Genomic DNA, 15,359 nt, shown 5'->3' with positions numbered 1-15,359 from the left:
GGCCCTCCCCTTTTCTTCCCTCTCTGGGTGGAGATCCTTTTCATCCCTTCCCCTCCACCTTCTCCTCTCAGCTTACTTTCACTCATTCCTCAGACCCGAGACCCACGTTTGGTTTCTGGCTGCTGGAACAGAAGAGGTTTTAGGTTTTTTTTCTGGTTTTTTTTTTGGAAAGAACCGTACCAACAGGAGTAAATAACGATGACTACCAGATGGTATTGCAGTTCCACTTTGAAGTCACCTTTTTGGTGTGTAAATCACATGTAATGATAAAACTAGGCAAAGTCTCGTGAATACTCACTGATGGTTTTACGGCCCCCGCCCCCTCACCGCGTGCTCACTTCAGTCACCCTCTTTGCAGATATTTGTTTTATGATCTCCCGGGGGAGGACCCGTTTCTTCAATAACCTCGCTCCTCACATGCCAAGGCATGTGTGAAGTCCTCCAGGCCCGTTTGGGGGTTTTGATGGATGGATTGAATGTGGTATTTAATATCTACAGTGTTAAAAAAAAGAAACTACATTCATAAAGCAGCATCATGGTTAGATGGACCTCTTCTTCCATTTCAAATCATTTCATTTGACGCAACTTTGATGTTTAACAATATTATTTTACAACTACAAAATTCCCGTGGAAATTTTGATGGGCCTGCTATCTGTGCCCTGGACCTCTGGCCGGGGGTCGCCGGAATCGCCGTACTTATTAGATGGTGCCGAGTGTCTTAATCCGTGAGTTTTAGGTGTAACTGTACAAAAGAATTACAGAACAAGCCTAAAAAGTTAGCATGTGCGCATTAAAATGCTAACACTTAGCAAATGTGATAACGGTGGCATTCTAACAGTTAGCATGTCTCACACGTCAATTAACACGGCTGTTAGGAGTATGGCTTCGGAAGTAGAGAAAAAAGTGTAAAAGTAGATGAACAAGTTTGCATGTTTAAGTTGGCTAGCTAGCATGCTATCATTTGCATGCTAAAAGTTAACAAGTGTCACATACCAAGTAATATGACTCTGGAGTAAACGGTAGCAAAACTAGCTCAAAAGGTTAGCACGCTAATGTTTTCATGCTAGCAAGCTAACGTGACCATAATAATAGTTAGCATGTGTCACATACCAAGTTATATGACTCTAAGGTGTATGGCTGGGGAAATACAGAAACAAAGAGTACACATAGCTTAAAAAATTAGCACTTTAAGGTTAGCATGCTAATTAGTAATTAATACTAATAATGTAACTAATTGATTAATTTCATTTAATACATTTTCAGTTTATTAGGGGTGCACAACGAAAACCGATTCACATCTGAATCGCGATTCTTATTCATCCCGATTCTAAATCAATTCATATTCTTCAAAAATCAATTTAAAAATAAATAAACATATTTTTTTGATAAAGATCCATTAAAAAAAAAAACGTTAAAATGAGCTTTTCTAATTTGTAAAAGTTTCATGATAATTATTACGCCAAATAAAACCGTGAGAATTGATACTGAGTTGGATGGTAATGGAATGGTTAAGGTGCCCAAAAGTTCACACCCCGACATGCACCTTATTTTCTGTTAGCTTTTTCAAATGTTTTATTTGATGTTAGCTGTTGTTTTGAAGTAATAATGTACATGAAGTAGTACCGCAACTTACGTGCCAAACTCAAAATATTGATATAAAAGGAAATTCATATTCATAGAACAACTTTTACATGATAGGTGTCTAAAAACAAGACAATAGAATTTGGTATAGCAGTTTTATGAATTAATGTGACAATCATATGGACTTCTGTATCTGCGTCAAACACACCATCCGCAGCTTCTCCATATTTTCACGGATAAATGTCCGCCGTTTAGGTATTATTTTAACGTCCTTGGCCGACGTTGCCGACTCATTCTGCTGACGAGACGTTCTGCGCTCCGACCGCTTCCTCCGAGTTAGCCAGCGAGGCGCTCTCTCGTGCTTTTGAATGATTTCTTTCTTGAATTCACTGAACATCATCCACTTCTGGCCCTCAGCACTGTCCCGCAAGCTCACTTTGGAAAAGCCACGCTGTGTCCATCCCGAGCTAGAAGTAAGACCGGATGTTTTTAAAGCATGGGAAGTAATCGCAAAAAGCCACTGCCTGACCAGGGCTCATCAAATCTGCAGAGACTCCTCCCACCCCCTCCAAGGACTGTTTTCACTGCTGGACTCTAGAAAGAGGTTCCGTAGCAGATCCTCCAGGTTCTGTAACACCTTCTTCCCTCAGGCCGTAAGACTCTTGAACGCATCATAATAATCCCCTCAATTTCCCGCAAAAATGGATTAAGTGGCTGGAATATAAAGATAATATAACATACATCCATGAATGTGGATGCATATGCAAAAGTGCAATATATTTATCTGTACCTTATTGCTCCTATATCCTGCACTACCATGAGCTAATGCAACAAAATTTCGTTCTCATCTGTACTGTAAAGTTCAAATTTGAATGACAATAAAAAGGAACTCTAAGTCTAACCGGGTGCATCTAGGACTGGTTTTATGGTGATGGTCTCATGAATTCTGTGACTCTCAGGTCACTGGCACAAGTCAGTCTTCCTTTACGGAAAAAGGCCGTTCATGTTGTCATCCTGCGTTCCTCACTGTGAGTCACATGTGACTCCAACCTTTCTCCTCTTTCCTCTGCCCTGGACTCAGTCCTTCCCCGCAAACCCGGGAAGGTCTTGCACCTTTACCGTGGCTCCTTCAAACGACCGTCCGACTCATCGGACCCGGTCCGTCACCTCGGACCCCCTGCAGAGCTGATTGCATTAGCCGTGCGTGCAGCGTTGGCTGACGGAATGCTTTCAAGAAGCCCAAAGGGGTCTTTGCCTTCAGTATTAAACACTGACCACGGGAATCCACGGGGCTGTCAGCACGGCACTCACGGCTTCAATTACCCTGACTAGAAACCACAGGCAGCAGATTCTTTGTCCATCCAAATGTTGCAATTACATAACTTGTGTTAACGTCTTCCTCCTGACATTTTTCTCTCTTTAGGCATGGGGATAAAGTGCTGACATTGTGCAATAGGAACGCTTTCAGAGCAGCTCATTTGTTTTAAAACGTCAAAGATACTGCGGGGGAAAAACAAAATCATAACAAAATGGAATAAAAAAGCATACAGGTGACATGTAACGAGAAAAAGCTGCGATGTATTATTATTATTATTATTATTATATATTATTAGAGTCACTATTAACACAAAGCTGCCATGCAGGCTGTTTTTTTTCTTTAAAGTTGTCATTGCTCAGAAAAAAAATAATGATGAATAATGTATGAATTAAATTCAACACTTTGATGAGCGGGACCCTTTTGGATCCCCAAGAATTTTAGTGGGATTTTTTTTTAAACTGGCAATGCTCAAAAAATAATAATGAATCAAAATCAATGTTATGAATTATTAACATATTTCAATGGTCCAATTACTTCACATCAAATATTTCACTTGGAATTATTTTTTTGAGGACAATGTTGTATAGTTTGTGTGTTTGTCATATACAAAATGTTTTCTTTGACAAAAAAAAAAACATTACAAAAAACAAAAATACTTATAATCTACAGATTGATCTGAAGTTGATCTAGAGATTTACGTGTTAAAAAAAAAAGAAAAAAAAAAGTATGACACCCTTTTGGATCCCGAATCATTTCAGTGGGATTTTCTTTTACACTGTCATTAAAAAAAAAAAAATCATCAAAATCGGTGTTGTTATGAATTATTGACATATTCAAGGGTCCAATTACTTCACATCAAATATTTCACCTAGAAATTTTTTTGGGGGAAATATTACGTATTTTGTGTGTTTGCCATAAAAAAATAGTTTTCTTTAAAAAAAAAAAAAAAAAAAAAAAAAAAGTGTGGGGCATAAAAAACAACAAAAAACCATGGGGAAAAAAAACAAAACTTATAATCAACAGTTTGATCTGAAGTTGTTCTAGAGATATATGTGTTGAAAAACAAATGTATGACTTATTTTTAACACTTTTATGAGTGGGACCCATTGTGATCCCCAAGAATTTTAGTGGATTTTTTTTTTTTAACTGCCGTTGCTCAAAAAATAATAATTAATCAAAATCACTGTTGTTATAAATTATTGACACATTTAAGGCTCCAATTACTTCAAATATTGCACTTGAAAAAAATTTGGGGTGAAAATATTGTGCATTTTGTGTGTTTACCATAAAAAACTAGTAGATCTGAAGTTGATCTCGAGATTTTAGCGTTGAAAGTAAAACAAAAATGTTACTCCTGAGTGGGACCCTTATGGATCCCCAGGAATTTTAGTGGGATTTTTTTAAAACTGGCATTGCTCAAAAAATAACAATGAATCAAAATCAATCTTATGAATTATTGACATATTTCAAGGGTCCAATTACTTCACATCAATTATTTCACTTGGAATTATTTTTTGAGGACAATGTTGTATAGTTTGTGTGTTTGTCATTTACAAAATGTTATTTTTGACAAAAAAAAACTAAAATACCTATAATCTACAGATTGATCTGAAATTGATCTAGAGATTTACGTGTTAAAAAAAAAAGTATGACAAATTTTTAACACTTTAGTGAGCGGGGCCCTTTTGGATTCCTAATCAATTTAGTGTGATTTTTTTTTAAACTGTCGTTTAAAAAAAAAAAAAATGCATCAAAATCAGTGATATTATGAATTATTGTCATATTCAAGGGTCCAATTACTTCACATCAAATATTACACTTTGAACATTTTTTGGGGGAACAGTTGCGTATTTTGTGTTTTTGCCTTAAAAAACAATTTTTTTTCCATTTACTCTCTGTGAAGCAGAGCAACACAGGCCCAGAGCTTAATACTACCACCACCATGCTTGACGGTAGGAATTGGTGTTCCTGGGATTAAAGGACTCACCTTTCCTCCTCCAAACATATTGCTGGGTATTGTGGCCAAACAGGTCCATTTTTGTTTAATCTGACATCACATGGACATGGAGGAAAGTTCTGTGGTCAGATGAAACAAAAATGTAGCTGTCTGGCCACAATACCCAGCAATATGTTTGGAGGAGCAAAGGTGAGGCCTTTAATCCCAGGAACACAATTCCTACCATCAAGCATGGTGGTGGTAGTATTATGCTCTGGGCCTGTTTTGCTGCCAATGGAACTGATGCTTTACAGAGAGAGTAAATGGGACGATGAAAAAGGAGGATTACCTCCAAATTCTTCAGGACAAGCTAAAATTATCAGCCCGGAGGTTGGGTCTTGGGCGCAGTTGGGTGTTCCAACAGGACAATGACCCCAAACACATGTCAAAAGTGGTATAGAAATGGCTAAATCAGGTTAGAATGAAGGTTTTAGAATTGCCTTCCCAAAGTCCTGACTTAAACGTGTGGACAATGCTGAAGAAACAAGTCCATGTCAGAAAACCAACACATTTAGCTGAACTGCACCAATTTTGTGAAGAGGAGTGGTCAAAAATTCAAGCAGAAGCGCCTTATTGCAGTGAAACTTGCCAAGGGACATGTACGCAAATATTAACATTGCTGTATGTATACTTTTGACCCAAAAGACTTGCTCACATTTTCAGTAGACCCATAATAAATTCATAAATGAACCAAACTTCATGAATGTTTTTTGTGACCAACAAGTATGTGCTCCAATCACTCTATCACAAAAAAATAAGAGTATGTGTGTGACTTATTTTAAAACATTTTATGACTGAAACCTTTTCGGGTTTCCAGGACCAAACTTGAGGGGATCCCTAAAAGTTCAAACAAATCTATGTATTGGCTGAGGAAATGAAAACTATCAAAATGGTGTTTATTTTTCAGTGTGCGGCCCTCAGTGGAAAAAAGTAGAGACACCCCTGTGCTGGGGAGTTCTCCTGCTCTTCCGGCAGTGGAATGAAAACAGCAGATTAGTCCAAGCGACATATACAGTACTTATCTCCCCTGGCAGCCTCTAATAGCAGCTAGGCTGTATGCTATCTCAGCTCCATGGAACAAAATGCTTTTTATTAAACCAAAGGTCGGTCTCGCTGCTTAAAGATTGCCAGTGGATATGAGAAGGGATCTTTTTATTTTGTCCTACTTTGTTCTTACTCTCTTGAACTTGTTCTGTTTCATCTTACACACACCTTTCTTCCTGGGCTGCACACTTCAGTTGACTACAAGTTTCCATTGGCAAAAGTCCTAGAGAGTACCAAAATAAAGGTTTTAGCACTTCTCAGGTGCTAGAGAGGTGCAAAGTCTTTTCTAATTGTAACTTCTGTTCACACCTCTGCCTGCTTTCTCTGTTAGCTTGCTTTCTTCTGCTTCTCGGATGGGGAAAACAAATAATTAATTTGAATTATGAATTTGAAATGGATTGAATTAATTGATATAATTAAATCAAGTGAACCAAAATGGCTGTTGCCCTGTGTAACAGTTCATGAAGTACCTTTAAAGAATATTGATCCAAATACAAGACAACTACCATGAAAAAAATATTAATAGTGACTTTTTAGGGACGACAGAGGAGCCACTTTATGGTCACCAAGTGTGAGAAAAATCAATCTCTTATTTGCACCACTTGTGTCTTTTCATGACACACCTCCATCTAATGAGTGTGACCACCACTTCACTAACAGGCTTTAATACACAACTTCAGGCAAGAGATTAAAACATGTATTACAATCTGTAATTAATTCATCTTTTTTTTTCATCTAAAGCGCTCAACTTGAGGTATTTTCATGGAGTTGTTACATTATCGTGGCATATTCCTTTTTTCATGTTTTGGTGTAAACACAAATACATAAATAATACATCACACAAACTTAAATACAGATGACAACAATAATGTTAAGAAATGTGTGGCTTTACTACTTGTTTAAATACAAAGCTTGTTATACTCAGCAGCTTTTGTGTGCACTGTGAGCAGTTTCTATTTGTACGCTGTTGTATGATGATATGACATCTATTACATTGTTGTATGATATATGACATCTATTACATTGTTGTATGATAGATGACATTACATTGTTGTATTGATTGATTGATTGAGACTTTTATTAGTAGGTTGCACAGTGAAGTACAAATTCCGTACAATTGACCACTAAATGGTAACACCTGAATACGTTTTTCAACTTGTTTAAGTCGGGGTCCACTTAAATTGATTCATGATACAGATATATACTATCAGATATATACTATATCATAATACAGTCATCACACAAGATAATCACATTGAATTATTTACATTATTTACAATCCGGGGTGGGGAGGGGGTTGGGGGGTTAGGTTTGGTTTTTATCATCAGTCATCAACAATTGAGAACAGAGAAATGGATATTGGAACAGTGTAGGTCTGACTTGGTAGGATATGGACAGCAAGTAGGAGAGAGCGAGAGAGAGAGAGAGCGAGAGAGAGAGAGAGAGGGGGGGGGGGGGGGGGGGGTAGGTAGGTAGGTAGGTAGGTAGGTAGGTAGGTCGGGCGGCATAAGAAAAAGTATCTGCATTTGATTGTTTACATTTGATTACTAACAATCCGGGGAGGGTGTTAGTTTAGGGTTGTAGCTGCCTGGAGGTGAACTTTTATTGCTGTTTTGAAGGAGGATAGAGATGCACTTTCTTTTATACCTGTTGGGAGCGCATTCCACATTGATGTGGCATAGAAAGAAAATGAGTTAAGACTTTTTGTTAGTTCGAAATCTGGGTTTAACGTGGTTAGTGGAGCTCCCCCTGGTGTTGTGGTTATGGCGGTCATTAGGAAGTAAGGAAGTAGTTTGACATGTACTTCGGTATCAGGGAGGTGTAGCGGATTTTATAGACTAGGCTCAGTGCAAGTTGTTTTACTCTGTCCTCCACCCTGAGCCAGCCCACTTTGGAGAAGTGGGTAGGAGTGAGGTGGGATCTGGGGTGGAGGTCTAGAAGTAATCTGACTAGCTTGTTCTGGGATGTTTGGAGTTTAGATTTGAGGGTTTCGGAGGTGCTAGGGTACCAGGAGGTGCATGCGTAGTCGAAAAAGGGTTGAACGAGAGTTCCCGCCAGAATCCTCATGGTGCTTTTGTTGACCAGAGAGGAGATTCTATAGAGAAATCTCGTTCGTTGGTTGACCTTTTTGATTATCTTGGTTGCCATTTTATCACAGGAAAGATTAGCCTCTAGAATGGAACCTAGGCAGGTGACCTCATCTTTCCTGGTGATAGCAATGTCATCCACTTTTATAGTGAAGTCATTGACTTTCTTAAGGTTGATGTGGGACCCAAATAGTGTATGTGTATATGACATCTATTACATTGTTGTATGTGATATGACATCTATTACATTGTTGTATGTGATATATGACATCTATTACATTGTTGTATGTGATATGACATCTATTACATTGTTGTATGTGATATATGACATCTATTACATTGTTGTATGTGATATGACATCTATTACATTGTTGTATGTGATATATGACATCTATTACATTGTTGTATGTGATATGACATCTATTACATTGTTGTATGTGATATATGACATCTATTACATTGTTGTATGTGATATGACATCTATTACATTGTTGTATGTGATATGACATCTATTACATTGTTGTATGTGTATATGACATCTATTACATTGTTGTATGTGATATGACATCTATTACATTGTTGTATGTGATATATGACATCTATTACATTGTTGTATGTGATATGACATCTATTACATTGTTGTATGTGATATATGACATCTATTACATTGTTGTATGTGATATATGACATCTATTACATTGTTGTATGTGATATAAGACATTTATTACATTGTCGTATGTGATATATGACATCTATTACATTGTATGTAAAATATATGACATATTACATTGTTGTATGATATATGACATATATTACATTGTTGTATGTGAGATATGACATTTATTACATTGTTGTATGTGATATATGACATTACATTGTTGTATGTGATATATGACATGTATTACATTGTTGTATGTGATGTATGACATCTATTACATTGTCGTATGTGATATATGACATCTATTACACTGTTGTATGATGATATATGACATCTATTACATTGTTGTACGAGATATGACATCTATTACATTGTTGTATGATATATGACATTACATTGTTGTATGTGATATATGACATTTATTACATTGCCGTATGTGATATATGACATCTATTACACTGTTGTATGATGATATGACATCTGTTACATTGTTGTATGTAGGGCTGGGCGATATGGCCTTTTATTAATATCTCGATATTTTTAGGCCATGTCACGATACACGATATATATCTCGATATTTTGCCTGAGCCTTGAATGAACACTTGATGCATATACCGTATTTTCCGCACTATTAGCCGCACCTAAAAACCACAAATTTACTCAAAAGCTGACAGTGCGGCTTATAACCCGGTGCGCTTTATATATGGATTAATATTAAGATTCATTTTCATAAAGTTTAGGTCTCGCAACTACGGTAAACAGCCGCCATCTTTTTTCCCCGTAGAAGAGGAAGCGCTTCTTCTTCTACGGCAAGCAACCGCCAAGGTAAGCACCCGCCCCCATAGAAGAGGAAGCGCTTCTTCTTCTACTGTAAGCAACCACCCGCCCCCGTAGAAGAAGAAGCGCGCGGATATTACGTTTCATTTCATTTGTGTGTTTACATCTGTAAAGACCACAAAATGGCTCCTATTAAGAGACACGCGTACAACGCAGAATTCAAACTCAAGGCAATAAGTCACGCAGTAGAACACGGAAATAGAGCAGCAGCAAGAGAATTGAACATAAATGGTGCGTAGGTAGAGGAAGCAACAAGATGACCTGCGCCACTAAGACAGGGAGACAGCGCCGGACGACATACCCCAACATCTGCCAGTGGATTGTAAATGCCTGGGCGGATATATCGGTCTCAACTGTGGTCCGAACTTTCCGGAAGGCAGGATTCACGGAACTGCTGGACAACAACAGCAACATTGACTCTGATGACTTCGACGAGACGGAGCCGGCCATTTTGGATGCCGTATTCGCCCAACTTGTTAATTCAGACACTGAAGAAAAATTCGAGGGATTTATGGATGAGGAATAATTTCAGAAAGTGAGCTTTAAATGTTTATTTTGTGTGTTGTGTGACATTAACGTTCGAGCAACGTTGAGTTATTGATGTTGCTATTGCTCTGCACTAATTTGAGTGTTACTATTTTTGTGATTGCACATTTGCACATTACATTTTGGGGGTGAACAGAGTTGTTAGAACGCTGGTTTGTAATATATTATTAAAGTTTGACTGACCTATCTGACTGTTTTTTTGACATTCCCTTTAGCGCAGCGTAGGCACGGCTTATAACCCGGGGCGGCTTATAGGTGAACAAAGTTTTGAAATATGCCATTCATTGAAGGTGCGGCTAATAACCCGGGGCGGCTTATAGTGCGGAAAATACGGTAATCACAGCAGTATGATGATTCTATGTGTCTACAATAGAACATTCTTGTTCATACTGCATTAATACATGCTCATTTTAAACTTTCATGCAGAGAGGGAAATCACAACTAAGTCAATTGACCAAAACTGTATTTATTAAACAGTTATTAAGCAGTGGCACAAACATTCATGTCATTTCAAAACAGAAAGTGCAAGATTGTCAGAGACATTTTAAAACAAGCTATAAGTGCACTTTTGTGCATGATGTCACTAAGATGACATATCAAAACAACACTAAATTAAAGTGCACTTTTTGTACAGAATGCCACTACAATAGTTTAAAACAAATAAAGTGCACTTTTGTGCATGATGTCACACAAGATATTTCAATAACTGTCAAATAAAAATGAGCTGCATAATAGGAAATCAAATAGTGTACGTCCTTCGCTATGTGGTAGGTTACTGCGGACGTTATCTCCTTCTGTTGTTGACTATTTTTGTCATAAGGTGTTGATGTGGAAATGGTTGCCTCTGCATTTTGTTGGTGTGGCACCGAACGCAGATGTTAACATGCGCAGTTTCAAACACTCTCCATTCTCGAGCGGGTGACTTTTCAAATGATGCTACAAATTAGCAGTAATGCTACTTTTTGTAGCAACACTTTTGCCCCACACTTGATAAATAACGGTTGTCTGTTCAAAATTCACACCTTCTTTCTCTCGTATTACCACTCGTACCACAGCTAACGTTACCCATGCTGCTACCTCTCTGCTCCACGAGGGCATATGCGTATGTGACGTACGTAAGAAGGTGCACTTGTTTTATGTCTCTGTGAGAAGGAGAGACAACAGAGTGAGAAAAGCATGTAGTGTAATGCCAGCAGCTAAAAGCAACTGCGTGAGGACGTATACTCGATTATCACGATATAGTCATTTTCTATATCGCACAGAGACAAACCCGCGATATATCGAGTATATCGATATGTCACCCAGCCCCAGTTGTATGTGATATATATTACATTGTTGTATGCTGATATGATATCTATTACATTGTTGTATGATGATATATGACATCTATTACATTGTTGTATGTGATATATGACATCTATCGCATTGTTGTATGTGATATATGACATCTATTACATTGTTGTATGTGATAAATAACACATATTACATTGTTGTATGATGATATATGACATCTATTACCTTGTTGTATGTGATATGACATATATTACATTGTTGTATGTGATATATGACATCCATGACATTGTTGTATGTGATATATGACATCTATTACATTGTTGTATGTGATAAATGACACATATTACATTGTTGTATGATGATATATGACATCTATTACGTTGTTGTATGTGATATATGACATATATTACATTGTTGTATGTGATATATGACATATTACATTGTGGTATGAGATATGACACCTATTACATTGTTGTATTTGATATATCATATATCACATACAACAATGTAATCATATATCACTAACAACAGTGTAATAGATGTCATATATGATATATGATATCTATTACATTGTTGTATGATATCACATCTATTACACTGTTGTATGTGATATATGACATCTATTACATTGTTGTATGTGATATATGACATCTATTACATTGTTGAATGTGATATATGACATATATTACATTGTTGTATGTGATATATGAATTTATTACATTGTTGTATGTGACATATGACATCTATTACATTGTTGTATGTGATATAACTTCTACTACATTGTTGTATGTGATATATGACATCTATTACATTGTTGTATGTAATATATGACATCTATTACATTGTTTTATTTGATATATGACATCTATTACATTGTTGTATGTGATATATGACATATTACATTGTCGTATGAGATATGACACCTATTACATTGTTGTATGTGATATATGACATCTATTACATTGTTGTATGTGATATATGACATCTATTACATTGTTCTATGTGATATGACTTCTACTACATTGTTGTATGTGATATATGACATCTATTACATTGTTGTATGTGATATATGACATGTATTACACTGTTGTATGTGATGTATGACATCTATTACATTGTTGTATGTGATATAAGACATCTATTACATTGTTGTATGTGATATATGACACATATTACATTGTTGTATGTGATATATGACATCTATTACATTGTTGTATGTGATATGACATCTATTACATTGTTGTATGTGATATGACTTCTACTACATTGTTGTATGTGATATATGACATCTATTACATTGCTTTATGTGATATATGACATCTACTACATTGTTGTATGTGATATGACTTCTACTACATTGTTGTATGTGATATATGACATCTATTATTACATTGTTGCATGTGATGTACGACATCTATTACGTATATGTAAAAAGTGGTTAAAATGCACAACCCAATAGTGCATTATGATAAAAACAGCGCATTAGCATAAAAGCAGCTCATTAGCATAAAAGCCACAGACACACAGATGAATGGACTTACTGAACACTATTATAATTCCAACATTAAGACTAGATTTTGGACACCACACTTTCAATTGGAAGAGTGAAACTTATTCAATATTATTTTTAAAAAGTATGACCTTTAAGACATATAAGAGGACTTTTTTCTTTAACATACCCGAATCATTAGTTTGATAGATTGTAACAAACCTCACATAAGGTCAAATCATCTTTTGGAGGTAAAGGAGTGATTAAATTCACAGACTGGTGGTGTGCCGCACTACCTTACTGCCACACTATTTTCCAGGCTTTGAGGGAGAGGATATGAACACACTGGGGGTATTGTGCAGCTCCCACTGGCTGACTTCATGTCTTGGCAGTGCTGGAGGCAGCCATGCCTGCCAGCTGCTGTTCGTTATACGGCCGACCCTCCGCCAGCTAACGTTTGCCACGCTCCCAAAGCAGTAGCTCAGACAAACATCCTGAACGGATAGAGCGTAGATTGGCCGCAATCCTCCAGAGTCTTCACGGTGCTTTCAAGAGAAACGCCTAATGACATTTGTACTGTGAAGGAGAGAAATAATGCCTTTTTAATTGGTCTCATTAATTGAAGAATAAATCCCGCCTAACTTCACCAGAACCAATGCAGTGGACATTTTTGTTATGAATGCGGAAAAATAGCTGCCCACTGCTCCTCTAAAGAAGGGCTTCAATGCAGACAAATGTTTCCAAACATTGTACTGTATTTTCTGGACTATAGAGCCACACCAACTCAATTTTAGGACTTTTTTCCCCTTGTGCATTAGCTGCACCGGACTGTAAGCCGCACGTATACATAGTGAAATTAGTTATTTACACAAATATTCTGTAAATGCTTATTTACATTCCTTAATTGTTTCCTAACAGTGTCTGTAACACGGCAGTAAAACGGCTGATCAAACAAAACAGAAGTCATGGTCATGGACCCACTAGCTGCGCAAGCTAGCTCTCCAATCAGCTAAACAGACTCAATAACTCCACGGTGACAGTTTTGGTGAATTTTATTGAGGAATTTGTGAAAGTGAAACAATACAAAAAGAACGTCATTCTAAGTTAATAATACTAACACAGACACTTGTAAACCTGTTAGCATATTAGTTAATGCCAATGACGCTAGCTTGATTACATTACGATAGCACATACAAATATGCATGAAAACACTCCTGCAGACATCACACAAGGGACGCTTTAGTAAGTAAGAATTGTTTTAGTTATATTGTAAAACTTACAAGCGTTGCTTGGAGTGATGAAGGAAGAATCCGTCCAAGTAGAAACGATATGGACGGCAGAAGACAGAACGGCACTTCTGCTTTTGGTTCAAAGCTTTAACAGCATGAGTTCACATTCTCTCGTCCAAAAGATGGTGCCATAGCACAAACAATAACGCACCATTTAAGTGTCTTTGCACGTGTTTGATGAAAACTATTTGCTATATGGCCATCAGCGAAGAAAAATCCATAAATTAGTCGCAGGCTTTAAAGCATGGGGAAAAGTAGCGGTTTAAAGTTTGTTATTTACGCTTCCTGTCCCTCACTCCATGCGGGCGATATAAGTACGCCTATGTACTGTAGGGAATGTTGTGTGCCAAAAATCAGATTAGGCTTTAAGTTGCTTTAAGTCTATGAGCAACATTAAGTTGCTCATAGACTCCAGCTCACTGGGGACTCTGCGCAGAATGTCCGCAATCATCAAAACTTTCATAGTGGTGTTGGACAGTGCGCCTTATAGTCCGGTGCGTCTAATGCAGGTATTTATCCTGGTTGTGCTTACCGACCTCGAAGCAATTTTATTTGTTTTGCGGTGTAATGATAAGTGTGACCAGTCACACAAGAGATAGGTGTGCACTGCATTTTGGCACCTGTTTAATAAATGACGCGAGCATGTACCCGTAAGCAAGCAACATCAAAACTTTGAACAGTACACACAACGCTTAAAAATCTGTCAAAATGTTTTAGTACGACTTTGGTAAGCTACGAAGCCGCACCGCTTGGATTGTCAGAGCATTACGGCTACCGTAGTCAGACGTACTGTGCTTCAACATTCGGGTATTACTATGGTAAAGTGGCACCTATTCTGAGACATTATCTGGTGTTTTGTTTCGCAATATTATGCAAAACTTTTCTTACCTATTGGTACCTGCTGATGTGTATTTGAGATCCGCAAGAGACCCGGAAATGTGTGTGCGTCCAGTCCGCACCGTAGTCAATAACGTAAATTCCGGACTATAAGCCGCTACTTTTTTACTCCACTTTGAACCCTGCGACTTATAAAACAGTGTGGCTACTATTTGTTTTTTTTATTCACTTGATGGCCATAATGCAAATAGTTTAAAAAAACAAACAAATACACTAAGAAGGTGTTTTATTGTTACATTGTTGTTTGCTATGGCGCCATCTTTTGGATGAATTCACTCACTACAGGTACTGCAGTGTCCTTCTATTTAGTGCTTTCAACTGAAA

The 15,359-nt window shown here is 37.3% G+C and overlaps 1 protein-coding gene across 1 annotated transcript in view; it reads left to right on the top strand.

The window, feature by feature from the left end:
• mtor (mechanistic target of rapamycin kinase) overlaps positions 1-15,359 on the top strand; it is a 277,393-nt gene that overhangs the window by 110,717 nt on the left and 151,317 nt on the right. The gene's annotated exons all lie outside the window — the stretch shown is intronic.

Source organism: Nerophis lumbriciformis, linkage group LG23 (genome assembly GCF_033978685.3).
Source record: "Nerophis lumbriciformis linkage group LG23, RoL_Nlum_v2.1, whole genome shotgun sequence".
In the NCBI taxonomy this organism is placed as follows: Eukaryota; Metazoa; Chordata; class Actinopteri; order Syngnathiformes; family Syngnathidae; genus Nerophis; species Nerophis lumbriciformis.
Note: the sequence above shows the minus strand (reverse complement) of the source record. Positions and strands in the feature narration are given on the sequence as shown.